Here is a 14,296-nt window from a genome sequence, read left to right on the forward strand (position 1 = left end):
GAAGATTGGAACATTTTCACTTCTCCAAAAGGTGGCGACAGACACACAAAAAAAACACATTTTATTGTAAAATCAATACATTCATCTCTCCGCTCCGAATCTAAAATCTATATAATGACAATTTAGGCTCTGCTTAAAGAATCCATCCCTACCAAATTCTTAAACTGTATCCACTTGCATATGAGGAACACTGAAAAGTGAATTTCAAGTGGTATTAACTAAATCATAAATACTTATCCCAATATTTAAATAAAACATATTTAAAATAATAAAATAAAATTTTTCTTTTATCTATATTATGTATTTATAACAATGGATACTACCTCCTATTTCACTGTAAATTGTTTGAATAGGTACAGATATTTTTATATACAATATACCATAATATTATAATATGTATATTGTATATACAAAATACATATTAGAAGCATTATCTTTATCAATTTGTATAACATTTGAATATTAATTGATACCTATCATTATGTATTTCATATATTTAAATGTTTTTATAGCTTACGGTGTTTTTCTCCACATAATATTAGTTTTCATAAATTAGTTTTTGTATTTATTCGTTCAGATATCAGCTTGTATATAAAGAAATAGCATTAATATTATATTTACACATTTTTTAGAGATAAAAAATGTTTATCCATAAACTTATTTTATAACTCATTAAATTATTTGGAAAATATAAGTTATAGTTTATAGTTTATAAACGCTTCTGTAGTATAATATTTTTGTTCGTTATATAAAGTTAATATTGAATATATTTGTTAACTTTTCATTTTTATAAGTCATAAGAGATTATAAACAAAAATACAAACTTGAACAAAAATTAAAACCCTAATAAAAACCCCTTACAAATTTAACATCCGAAATCCATCCAAATATCTAAATGATTTTTTCGATACATCCAAAGTATATTTATGTGCTCAAGACGATGGTGTGATTTAAAATTTAATATATCTTGTTTTCTATACATATTATAAATTATAATAAAGTAAAATTATTCAGTTCACGACTCGCGTTGCATTGCCGTTACCATTTGGTATAAACCAAATTTGACGAAATTCAATAAAATAGTTTTATCTACTGTAAAAAATTAAAAAGTATATCAAAATTATAAATACGCCAGTGTCATAAACACAAAAAAACACTTAAGGTTATATAAAAAAAATTTAAAAACATTATCTTTAACGATTGAAATTGTTGTGTTAGTCTAGACACTTTTACGGGTAAGACATACGCCGCCGTTCCGACTTCGGCTCAATGACGTCACATGCATATTTTCAAACGCCTGTATTTCATTGAATAGTTATTGTTTTCACCATATTGCTTAGATATTAACTTACTTTAAACCTAAGTGAAATTGTTTTTAGTGTTGTAAATTTGTGATTTCCATTAATATATTAAATACTATAACAGTATAACCTAATGATAGTAAATATCTTAAGTGTATCATATAATAAACTTATAAATACAACTTACTCAATAAGACCTTAGGTAGATATTATGATAGTATACAAGTCTATTAATATGTCAGACTTTCATTGGTATATAAAAATTAAATTGCTTGAGATGTTACCTTAAAGTAGGTCGAAGAAGAAAACTTTTGTACTAATATTTTTTTAAAAATTGAATTTTTTCAGATCTTCTTAATAACAATGTTAGGATTTTTTTTTAAAGAAAATATATAATATATAAGTAATATCTTGTTTCTAGTAAATATTAAATTATATAAAACGTACTTAATCATCACATTTTTTTGTTTGTTCGCATACACTATGAACACCAGGTGCAAACATCATAGTCCAATTTTTTTTCCTCTAAATCATTCTCCTCAAACACGTCACAGACATATTTAATAATGCTGAAGAATAAAAAGTATCATAAATCTCCTTGGACTACAAATAATATTTGTAAATGTTGGTATGAATCAAAACAATCACCATGACATTTATTTAAACGTAATAATAAAGATGTTATATCACGCAATTTGTATATTACACTTAAATAGCTAAAATGTATTTGACAACAATTTAACATTAGTACATATGATTTTTTTTCTTTTTACCTACAAAATATATTGATTTATTCGGAAACTTTTATAAAGTGAATTAGGTAACATAATTTCTTAGTTTTTTTTTTTAGGTCGATTGAGTAAAAAATACGAACATTTGTTTTTAAAACCTGGCATTATAATTATAGTTAAAAAAAGTTTTGTTTTAATTTTTTATTAATGATATTTTTCGATTTTGGTGTTTAAAACTAAAAAATCTACATAAAGTAAATAAATATGGAACTATGGTTGTAATTTAAAACCGTATTCTTATTAATATTATTACGACTACTTTATTGCATTCAGGACACCGTTATAATAATTAATATTTTGAATACGGGAACGTTATTAATGTGCAACCGTGTTTTACTTCAATGTATAAGCCTTATACAGAACACACAGTTGTAGGCAATTATATATTAAATAAACCAACATTACTAATGTATTTATAATATACATAGAGTACCTACCTATAGATACTGGTACATTTCACGTATTTGAGGTCCTAATCGACATTAAATAATAAAAATAAAAATAAAAACTAATTTTGTGTTAATTTTTTCTAGAGAAATTTTGGTTTTTATATATTGATAATTACTAATTAATAATAAATTATATAATATAATATTATTATTTTGTTATTAAACAAGTAGAAGTACCAAATACCTACCAATGTAGTATGTATAATATATAATATTATATTCTATGGTTTATGATGAGCTATATTCCTAAACAGTATAATTTATTTGTGCTTTATTTCTAGGTAAGTTATGTTATACAATGTAACAAAATAAACCAACGTTGGAAAAATATAAAAGTATTTTGAATTTTTTTAATACAGGTATAAATCCCCTGCAGTATTTATAGTTTTAAAGCATCTTTGATTTTTATATCAATCTAATGTTCCCGAAAATCAAAAGTATATTATGTATATAGGAATGACGGTGGGTATAATAATCCATCAATAATGGTATTCCATAGCTAAGAAGTTTCATCAAGTCAACTTAGTTGGTTCAATGTCCTAATGAAATATTTTACGGCGAAGTTAAACCATAACTAACGATGCTAAATCGTAAATGGCAAACATCTGGAACCGTACGTCCTTTCCTTTACTGGAAATAAGCTGTAATTTGTAAGAACTGAGGTTATAGTAAGTCGAAATTAAAAAAAAAAAACTGAATTTAGAAGAAAAAATATAGGCTTATAGATATTGTTTTTTCTTCATAATTTCTTAAAAACTAAGAACTTTGGTTACTTATTAATTATTACTTTACGCTAAGCGTGAAATATTATTTTTTATAACCTATTTTATTTCGATAATATTACAACTGTTTAATTTCAGTACGATGTGTAGATAATAGTATACTTACCATAAAAATATTGTGGTTCAACCATTATTCTTATTAGGTATCAATAATTTGAACAAGAAATATCAATAATTGTTGTTGTAACTTTTTTTTGCTTTGGTAAATTATAATTTATCATAAATCTTGAAAATAACAATATTTACTACTTAAATGAGACATTATTACAAATTTTTATAATTAGAAAGTAATTGACATAAAATGTTCTCGACTTTACAAGACGTATGCATATATTATAATATATTATGATGTATTGCTATGTAGAGCGCAGAAAAGGGTTAAATAATTGTTTCAAGCTTTCTCGTTGTCAGCATGTTTGAATTATCATTTACCAACTTGATGCCAAGCAATGGGGTGTTTCCATTTCGAGTTTCAGAGAAATAGGTTTACTAATAAATAATAATAATATAAGCTCTTCATATAAAAACTGGTAAAATGATAAAATACTCTTTTCATATGATAGGCGCTTACATGGTTATCTGTATACCTATAATATAGCTAGCACATATTGTTGTGAATCATTTTTTACGCTACATTCGTTTTTAAAACATAGTTTAAATATTATTAGGGTAAACCATAAAAATAAATACCCCTTATCCAAATAAATTTTCATGACTAGTCAAACAAATATTTTTAAATTATTTGTAACCATAGGTGTATGTTGTATATAATAACTATTAACTATATCGTTTTTCTGTGCACATAATTTCCGGTGTAATAGCACAATTAAAGGAATTAACGTTTCGTACTCTGTTGCTTTTGTCAGGTACACCTGTAGTGCAATTGTTGTACATACTTGTATATTGTGTATATAAGAGTTAGAAGTGTCTCCAGTGTAGTCTGGTCAGATTCCATAGTATGAAATCGATATCCGTACTTTTAGTGTGTGGACCAGACAACCAACAGGAATGGTATATATTTTGAAGAAAACTTGAAATAATGTTAATGAGTTCACTTCGATTATGTTAAATTTCAGATCAAGTATTATCATACAAATATTATTATCAGTTTTCTAACGTAAATATAATGTATTTAAAATGCATGTTAATTTAATTTGGTTACAACTCATTGTTACTAATTTATATATATATATATTAATGTATTTACATAATTATTTTAAACAAATTGATATTTGACAGTCGAATACTTGAAAACCAAATACAAACCAATTAAGGGGACAAAAAAAGTTTTCGACAAAATTGGTTTTGTTTTTTTGGTATAACCTAACCTAACCTAACCGTAGATACTTCAAACTTTCAAAAAACGTTTATTTCACAATTTCTATAGAAAAATATTAAAATTTAAAAAAAATCTTTACTCCTTTCGAGTTATTTATAGGCATGGGAATTTTTTTTTTATTTTTTAAGAAATTTAATACAAGGTTTCTTATAAGTTTTTATATATCCATTTAAAAACATTATTTTGTATAAATTAAAAATCATTGTGACTTGAAAACTGAAAAATTTTGCATATATCATACATTTTGGTATTTTACTATAGTATTTCGCAGAGGTATTTTCAAAATATTTAAATTATTATTTTAAGTTGTTATACTTATTTAACCATGATCCTAATCACTCTTTTTGGTTGATATTGACTCAGAAGTTAATAACAATGATAACAATGATTTAAATATACACTATTATAATAATATAACAAACGCAATATTTTGGCAAAAATAGTAATAGTTGTAATAAATTACTTTAATAGCAATATAAAAAACACATATCAATAAATAATGAAATTAACTTGTGCCAGGTTTACAGACCGTCTTAATTCAGAATCATTTTTCTTATAAAATGATAAAAATATATCAATGGTTTAAAATTTAAGTATTTAACACATTCATTACGGTGACCTCGACACTTACAACTGTACCTACATCAGAGTAGGTTACATCAGAGTGGTACCTACTTATTCACTTTTTTGCTGTTGTTAATACGAGTTAATACATGTTATTTTACATTTTGGAGTTTTTTTTTTTTTAATAATGTTGATTATTTTTAAATTTAAGCATTTATTTGTGTATAAAATTAATATTTATAAAAAATTGTAAATTATTTTATACCTGGTGTGTGATCAACAAAATTATAATAATGAAAATATATTCCTTTATGAAGCTTTGCTAAAATACACAATTTTACTTTTGTATCATACTCGTAATTCTAACTTAAATACATACAACTGCAGTTACATTAAACACAAATAACATGACATTTATATAAATATATTTCAAAATAGCATTAGTTTGACTGAGAGAGATCAACAGATTTTGTTATTATCGTACCCCAAGTAGAGTATGGATTAATTCAATTAAGCTGTTAATTTTACTTCTTTAATTTGGCATCCATTGAGATTATAAACAAGCTATTGCCAAGAGAGTTTCAGTTGTTTCAGATATATACTAGAGTACTAAGGCTAGAGGATTAAATATAATTTGTCCAGTCGTTAACAAATCATTGTAATACTTATATTTTATACGTTAATAAAGTCAAAAAATATATTGTTTCTAGACAACTGAGTAAAACAATATTTCATACAAATATCATGAATATGAGCTGAATCCTTTATTTATATAGGTAGGTATTTTATACGTTAATCTTTAATATTCTAAAAAATATTACACCAAATAATAATAATTTGAATTTAATAAATTTAGATACACGTCTGAATGACATGACAAAATATACATTTTCAACTTCAACACATCCAGCTACTATAACAGTCAAGTAGAAAGATATGTTCAGAGTTCAGACGGTAAAATATAAATTTGAAATCAATGACTAACAATCAAAGTCGTCTACACACGTTTTTTTTAAATGCAAAATCCTAAAATTATGAACATAACTACAGAGTGTAGTTCATGAGAAATCCTACAAAAATAAGTTTATACCCACGTACATGGATTAATCTTATTAAGAATAAACCCGTAAGAACCAAACAGACAACTGCTAGAGACGGAAGCTTGACAAAGGAGATACAGTGGTAAGGACATCTTATACTCATGGGAAGAAAAAATGGTTAAATGCCATTTTAAAATAGAAGCAAATGGACGTTTGGAACCGGCACGTTGAACAAATAAAAGCAACTTCAGTTTTCAAAAATGGACAGTACATAAAAAGTTTAAACGGTGCTAGCGATAAAAGGAAATACTCCTAACTTTGGAGAGCAAGAAACATTTTTTTAATATCAATAAGAGACTATGATTTAGCTTGACCCGAGCTAACAGAGCTGGAGGAGGAGGAAGCAAGAACCACAAAGGAAAAGCAAGAAATAGTGCAACAATTATTGCGATTGCAAGAGATAAGTAGGCTCCTAACAGACTAAACTTTACGCACGCACGCACACACACACACACACACACACACACAAACCTTTACAGTGATAACACATACAATAATCCGAGGTTATATACTTATATCTAACAATATAAAATTAAGTTAGTCATAATCAATGTACACAAAAATGTAATTATTATAATATTAATTATTATTTATTACTATAATTATGTTTTATAAAACATGTAACCATAGATAACTAATTATTACATATTATAAATCAAATTCTAGTTTCCTTAATTTCATTAGTTACCTATCTACAATCATCTATAAAAAAATATAATATACTAATAATAATAACAATAAATAATTACCAATTGAGGTTTTCGTCAACAATAAATATGCGATGTTATTTACTTGTTATGTAAACCAAGTGAATGCATTTTATTTTTTGTAATTTTTGAGATGAATTCTGGAACATAAAATTTGAACGTATCAAATGACAAATAATATATTATTTATAAATTAATTTTCATAAAACTCTAATGAAGAATGGCTTATTCATCTCACGTCGAGAGTATTTTTCTAAAACTGAGTAACTCTTCTAGTAATGACGTCATGTAATATTAAGATATTTTGTTGATAAGATACCTTTCAGTAGGCGTGATAAACACCAAGTAGGCTAATCACGGTATTTCAAAAAATTGAAATAAATAATTATCGATTTTTATAAGGAAGTAGGTAATTATTAATGTTCAGGACTAAGGTAGATAACAATACTAGATCACGCACTCTCTACTTTGACACGAAAAATGAGCTTTCCTGTACGGCGATGTAACCATACCCACTATGTTGAGTTATTATAACATTTAGCTATGCTCCAAGTGGTGCATTAATTATGTAGTCAACCAGTGACGTATATGGAGAATTGTCTCATGAGTCAAGGCTTGATGTGCAATAAATTCAAGGAGGTACAAAGTAAAAAGTTCAAAAATTAAAATTGTATTTTCTGTTTAAAACTGAACTTTTGTAAATAAATAGTAAGTTATACATGTTGATTCTTTTCATCTACCTATATCTCGACATCATTTGTTCCCTAAGTTTTTCTATTTTTTTAAAATTATCACATATTTTTAATTGCTTATTCTAAGGCGATTCTTATTATTATGTTTATTCTTACGACTTCTGCAGTGTTTGAATAATTGTGCAATATAAATTGCATAACTACTATATTATAACGAATTCATTTTTACATTTATTTTCAGAATAATTTGTTTAAGTTCAGGACTACGTTAGAACATATTATTATATATTATTCGTAGTTATCGATAAATGTTATCATCAATTCAAGCTTTTACTTATATCCCCCGAACTACGACAGAAAAACACGTACCGAATACGTGTGTATATGTATATTGAAATATTGGGTCTCTGACCTCAGAAATATACCAAGACACACGATATTTATAAATTGAACGTAACTTGGAAGTTCTATATGAAACGAGATGAGTTGAATAATATTATTATAATTGGTCGTAAATTAAATCATGTGCTTCTACGGTAAATCAACTTTAACCAAGTACCTCTACTGCCGTATATCTTATGTTATAATTATTCAATATTATTGTGTTAAATAATTATTTATTGTGACTATAATATGATACCTAACACATGTTCAATATATAAATTCATAAACATACAGCATATATCAAAAACGTAGAAATCCACTATTCACGTTGTGACTTTATTGTTGCATAATATTATATAAAAGATACTTTATGTGAACTCCACTTCAAATTTAGGATTTCCAAACTTTTTAGACTTGAAATTGCCAATATAAAATATATGTTTATTTTTGGCATGCAAATTTAAAATGAATTTGCATTTTATGTTAACAGTGTTTACGTATATACTGTATCAATATTAGAAAATCCATAACTTTTTTGTGAATAAAACCGACTTTAAACTTTAAGAAGTCTTTGAGTGACTATATAAATTTATATTTATGCTTAAATTATTTTGCAGTCGCGTTCTTTATTTTATTTTTTAATTTAATTAATCTTTACGGGCTAATCATATGTAGATAATACTTAGAATGAAGATATTTTGACGATTTCTTTGCGAAATAAATAGCACTTAATATAATTGTTAATTCAATATAATTGTATAGTACATGTCCAATTTCCAGAAATGCATATTGTATGTAAATAAAACTTTTGGATTGTTCTAACTACTCCAAACAATTATCCATTATTATAAAACCAATAGCTTGGTTACAATCAATTACGAATCTAAAAAACTTTAAACTATTGTTTAAAACCAATAAATTTATATTTGAAATGCGAATTTTATTCATTGGTAAAGTTTTTATGTACCTTAGAAGTAAAAAAAAATGTTTAATGTTGGGCTCTATTATATTATACTGTTTTAGTCGTAACTGTTTACTGTTTATTACATACGGCTTATGGAAAACTAATTTCACAACCAATTTTATATACGGTTAGTTAACCAATAAAATTAGAATCCAGATGTAATTAACAGTTTTTTTTTTTTGATCTCATGTCACTTATTTATTATTTTGTAATTTCTGGTAAGTCTAATAACGTTATTGTGATATCAAACATTTAAAAACTGTTTAACTACCTGTTACTAAATCAAGCTACCTGAATTCACATCATAGTTTGTATAATCTATATTTTGACTTTTTAGGAGGGTATTGAATAGTGCTGTATAATGCAATCAACACTAAATTAAATTCAATACTATATGATATTATGCAATCATTATAGTTATTGTTAAAAAAATTATTAAAGTAAAATGTGATTATGGAGTCAATGTTAATATTTAAACAATACAACTCCACATAATGTTTATCTGATACACAACGTACTTTGATAGATTCAAATCGAGGTGAATAATTTGTTGTTATATTATGTTATAGTATAATATTGAGATTAGATTAAAGTAATTATTTATGATACACCATATACATAATGTATTAATGTCAACCTTTGCATCCCTTTGTGCTTATTTATAATAATCTACGAGGTGTATCAATAGATAATTAAATACAAAATAGTTCAATAGTATAATAAACATCAGTCATCACTCATCACTATTGTCAGTATAATAATATACGGAGTGATCCATTTAACGTTAGACAATCATTATTTAAAAAAAAACATTAACGTTTTTGAAAATGTATCTTTTGCATAATTTTAAGTCTTTACAAAATAAGTTACTATATTATAATGAAAACAATTACAACAATAATATATCAATTTGAAGAAGATAACTAATTAACTAATGTTATATAATTGTAGATTTCGTGTGTTAACACTTGTTAATAGTTAAGCATCTAATTAAAAAAAAAGACTTAATATTTCTCTATCTTAAATTATTGCTTATTTCCATGCAGTGAGCAAAATAATTAACGATGGAATATAGGTATACCAAAAAGATTGAGCGTATAAATTCTTTCAATCTTACATATTATCTTAATTCTTACAAACGAAGACAACTGAAATGTTAGAGATGGGGATAAAAATACATGGATAAGTTTTGTTTGTTTATAAAATAAATTAGTTCCAGTATCTTATTTTTTTTCTTATTTTATTTAATCTTTATAACGCGTAAATTAGAGACTTATTTTGTTTTGAAATAATATTAAGTGAAAGAAATAGTTTTATAGACAAAAGTAATTGAACTTATAAAGATGACGGTCAAAATATAGTTATAAAACTAATACATATTGTACCATTGTACCTATCATCTCATTGGTTATTCATATATTCAATATACAATTAAATAATAATAACTATAAGTTCATATTTTAGCATTTAATTCTCAAATAACCGTGAATAATTTAGTATTATTTTAACATTTTAGTGCACCAAAAATCAACATCCCAAATCTACATTTTAATAAGCTATTTTTAATTAGTTACGTGAAGGATTTATAAAATAATTATTTAAAATCTTTTTTGGTAAAAAGTTTTTATTTAGATTTTTTTATAACTCAACGATTATACCTTTAATATCTAAAAATGTTGAACGTTAACTTTGTTTTGATGAATTTTAATTGTGTTTTACTTTCAAACAAGTATACAATATAATTGAAAGCGTGAACATATTTTCTAATATATTTTGATTTGTGTACCCTTAAATTGTCTGACTTTTGACAGCCAAGTGATTTGGAGAACAATTTAACTCAAAACGTGAGGTTTCAATTTAAAAAAAAAAGTTTGTTTCTCTATTGGACGCTTCAAGCTGTGCGAAAACTTTTAAACATCTGTGAAATTTAATTGTTTGTTTTGAAATTCAACACTAAATACTTATTATCTTTTATATCTCAAAAACATAAATAATATCTAGCGTTAACATTCTTTATTTTATAGTTTCTAGTTTATATTTAGATGATATTGTGATTATGGATTAATTGTTATCAAAAGTCTTATGTGTGATTATGGTCATAATTGGTAATTATTCTTCAGCTTCGTTAATTATAAAAGTATAGTATTAATTTTAAATTATTAGAAATTACTTATTAGAAGTATAATATGTTTTGTGTAAAAACCTTACTGGTCAGTATAAAACAAAAAAAAATTTAGAATTTCATTATGGGTATTAGCTAGCAGATGTTTATTGATTAATAATTTTAAAATAAAAAAAAAACAGTTGCAATATGTTACTTGTAAAATATCAAGTATCTATTAAACGTTTATTTTTTAGATGTTCTCAATGTTACACTTATTCATCTTTTAATACTTTATTTAATCAACATAGATTGGTTATGTACCTATATTGTGTCAGCTTACCGTTGTAAACGTGACGGTAAGTAATCCTTTGTCTTATTTCATTTCGGACAAAACGCAACGTTAGCCATAAATTACGTAAACCGGTCGTGCTTATATTAGTAGAGTGCTCGAAAAAGTGCATTTAGTTGTCGTTTTCACATTTATCTCCAAAAGTGCGGTACCAAAAGTAATGTATGGACCGGAAAGTATATAAAAAGAAATCTTAAATGCATAATTTATTTTCAAACTAAACGTGACCTATTTCAAATGATACTTCTAACCATACGTGACTTCGTACAGATCACATTATCAGAATATTTTATTAGTATCACTTTTATTTTTTTATACGATTTTAAACTTTCTTCAAGTTTACTTTTATTCTCTATATTACTCGAACAATTGATTTGTTTTGAATTTATATACATATTTCAACCGATAGCTTAAAGCCATAGCCTTATATTATAAAATACTAAAATCCTATATCGAAGATCAAGATTAGTTTGACTGTTTAATCGTTATTTTCAGCTTTGTGTTATTTGATTTAAATATAATATATATTATATATATATGGTGCATAAAAATAGAAAAGAATACTTCATTTAGTAGTTGAAATAAAATATTATGTTGATTATTAAATGTAATGTCAATCAAATTTTCTAAAATACGTATCCCCACTCATACTCTGGCGTGTATAATATCTAACTAATGACAAAAACCAATACACATTTTATATGCAAATGATAATATAATAAATAAAATATATTTAATACGATCATATTAATATAATAATTAGTTATACCTAGTAATTAGTATAGTGTTTCAATTTTAAAATTTTATTTTATTTAAATCACCTAGGTATAACTTTTAAAGAATACAACTCTATAATAAATTAAAATAGGAAATTGGTAGGTAGGTATAGGAATTTAAAAATAATGTATATCCGTTTTATTTTGAGATTCTTTTGAATTTATTGCACCAAAACGTCAAAACACGAAGTTTTTAAGTTATTTAAATTACGAATAAAGAGACTGCTGTAGTGCTGTGTATATTGTATATTTGTATACTATCCAGTTGCGTAGTACACATTGTTGTGATATCTATCAATGAAAAATTTAAAATATTTATTGACTATCGTGTTCTGAAAGTTGTATTATATTATATTAATTAAATATAATTTGATAATTTTGAAGGTGTTAATGGAGAAAAAAACAAACTATGACTGGGTATACAATGTTTATATAATATAATTGGGATCGGAACAACCAAAAATTCATATTAAATCTTCTTTTTATGAAATTATTTTTATTTTTTTATCAAGCTGTTGGAAATGGATCATCTCCACACAACATTGTTCTACGATACAAATAAATAAATAATCAATTATTTTATTTATACAGCTTAACGGAAGGTTAATAGTAAGTAAAACGCAAAAAAAAAACTAAATAGTTAAAGAATAATATTATGTTTGGCCATATCTTTTAATTACCAGAAATTAATAAAACAGGGCATTTAAAATTAAAACTGTATGTTATTAGTATACAAACAAACACTTTACCGGAGAGGTGGTTCTATGTTATTACTTTTGTACCATTCTCCACCGGAATCTATTAATTTATTCTGACGTCGGTAGTTTCTATGGTAGTAGTAGTTAAGCTATGTTAACAGAATTCGCAATGTGATAGTGTACGAAATGTATGTGTATAACGTATGGACACAGATTAGCTGTTATGTTACACTGTTATTAGTTATTTATTACACCATAATTATACTTATAATTTTACATTAGTACATTACCCGCATGCCATTGGTTTACGATTTATGATATTATAATTTAATTGTATACGATCCGTGCGAGATGCACAAGCAGGTTTAGGTAATGTTGTACTTAGTGGTTTCGAAATTACCGATTAATTTGTTTTTATTACTGATTTCAATATTCATTACACGTAGGTACGTAGTATTCAAAGGGCTCGATAAAACTACTGGCTCGTTTAAATAATTTATGTGACAATTAATCCGAATTTTCCAATATTGAAGTTCATTCAAAATAGCAAAATAATCCACATATTTAAGGCAGCTGTAGTTCTTCGTCAATAAATATTAAGACTTTTTGATGAGTATATCATGACTGACTGACTTATTAAGATTGACTTACTAGTGACTATAACGACAGATATCAACATCAGAATACGTTATCACAAGTTCGTAGTTTTTGCCGTTAGGTTTTTCGAGCTATAGAAATCTGTACAGTTATAAACGCTACCAACGATAAGTATGTACATAGTAAGTAATTTATTTTTATATCATCAAGATAAATAACAAAATATATATTTTCTAAATATTTAACGAGATATTACAAGTAAAATTGTACATAAAATCAGTTGGTTTTATATAATCACAGTACTATACAGTATAAAAACAAGAAAAATAGTTTAGAAATAATACATATTGAAACCTATATATGATTTGTTCGCATACACTTTTTTATTCGTATACACGGGGAAAAATAAACCAAGCAGTTAAAAACTTATATAAGAATGAATAATATTTACTCAGTTCCATGATACCCGGACAGTATTGATAATAATAATTATGTTATTGTAATGTGTTAGTTAAATTATTATTACTATTACTAAATGAAGGTGTAAGTCGTGGGTAAAATTAATCATTTTTTTATTTCATCTCCAAATGATACTCACTAAAACTGTTTATATAATAATAGTACGTATCTCATAAAATAATAAAACAAACGATAACTATGAAATATATATATTGTTTTTGTATGTACCTATTAAAAAAA

The 14,296-nt window shown here is 25.1% G+C and overlaps 1 protein-coding gene across 5 annotated transcripts in view; it reads right to left on the minus strand.

Annotated features, from left to right (window-relative positions):
• The window catches only part of LOC132949494 (tachykinin-like peptides receptor 86C), a 145,355-nt gene that overhangs the window by 98,744 nt on the left and 32,315 nt on the right, over positions 1-14,296 (minus strand). For all 5 annotated transcript variants that reach the window (XM_061020416.1, XM_061020415.1, XM_061020418.1 and 2 more), the window contains exon 2: positions 7,076-7,173. The gene's annotated coding sequence lies outside the window, so the exon portion shown is untranslated. The remainder of the gene's footprint in view (positions 1-7,075; positions 7,174-14,296) is intronic.

Source organism: Metopolophium dirhodum, chromosome 7, assembly GCF_019925205.1.
Source record: "Metopolophium dirhodum isolate CAU chromosome 7, ASM1992520v1, whole genome shotgun sequence".
Taxonomy (NCBI): Eukaryota; Metazoa; Arthropoda; class Insecta; order Hemiptera; family Aphididae; genus Metopolophium; species Metopolophium dirhodum.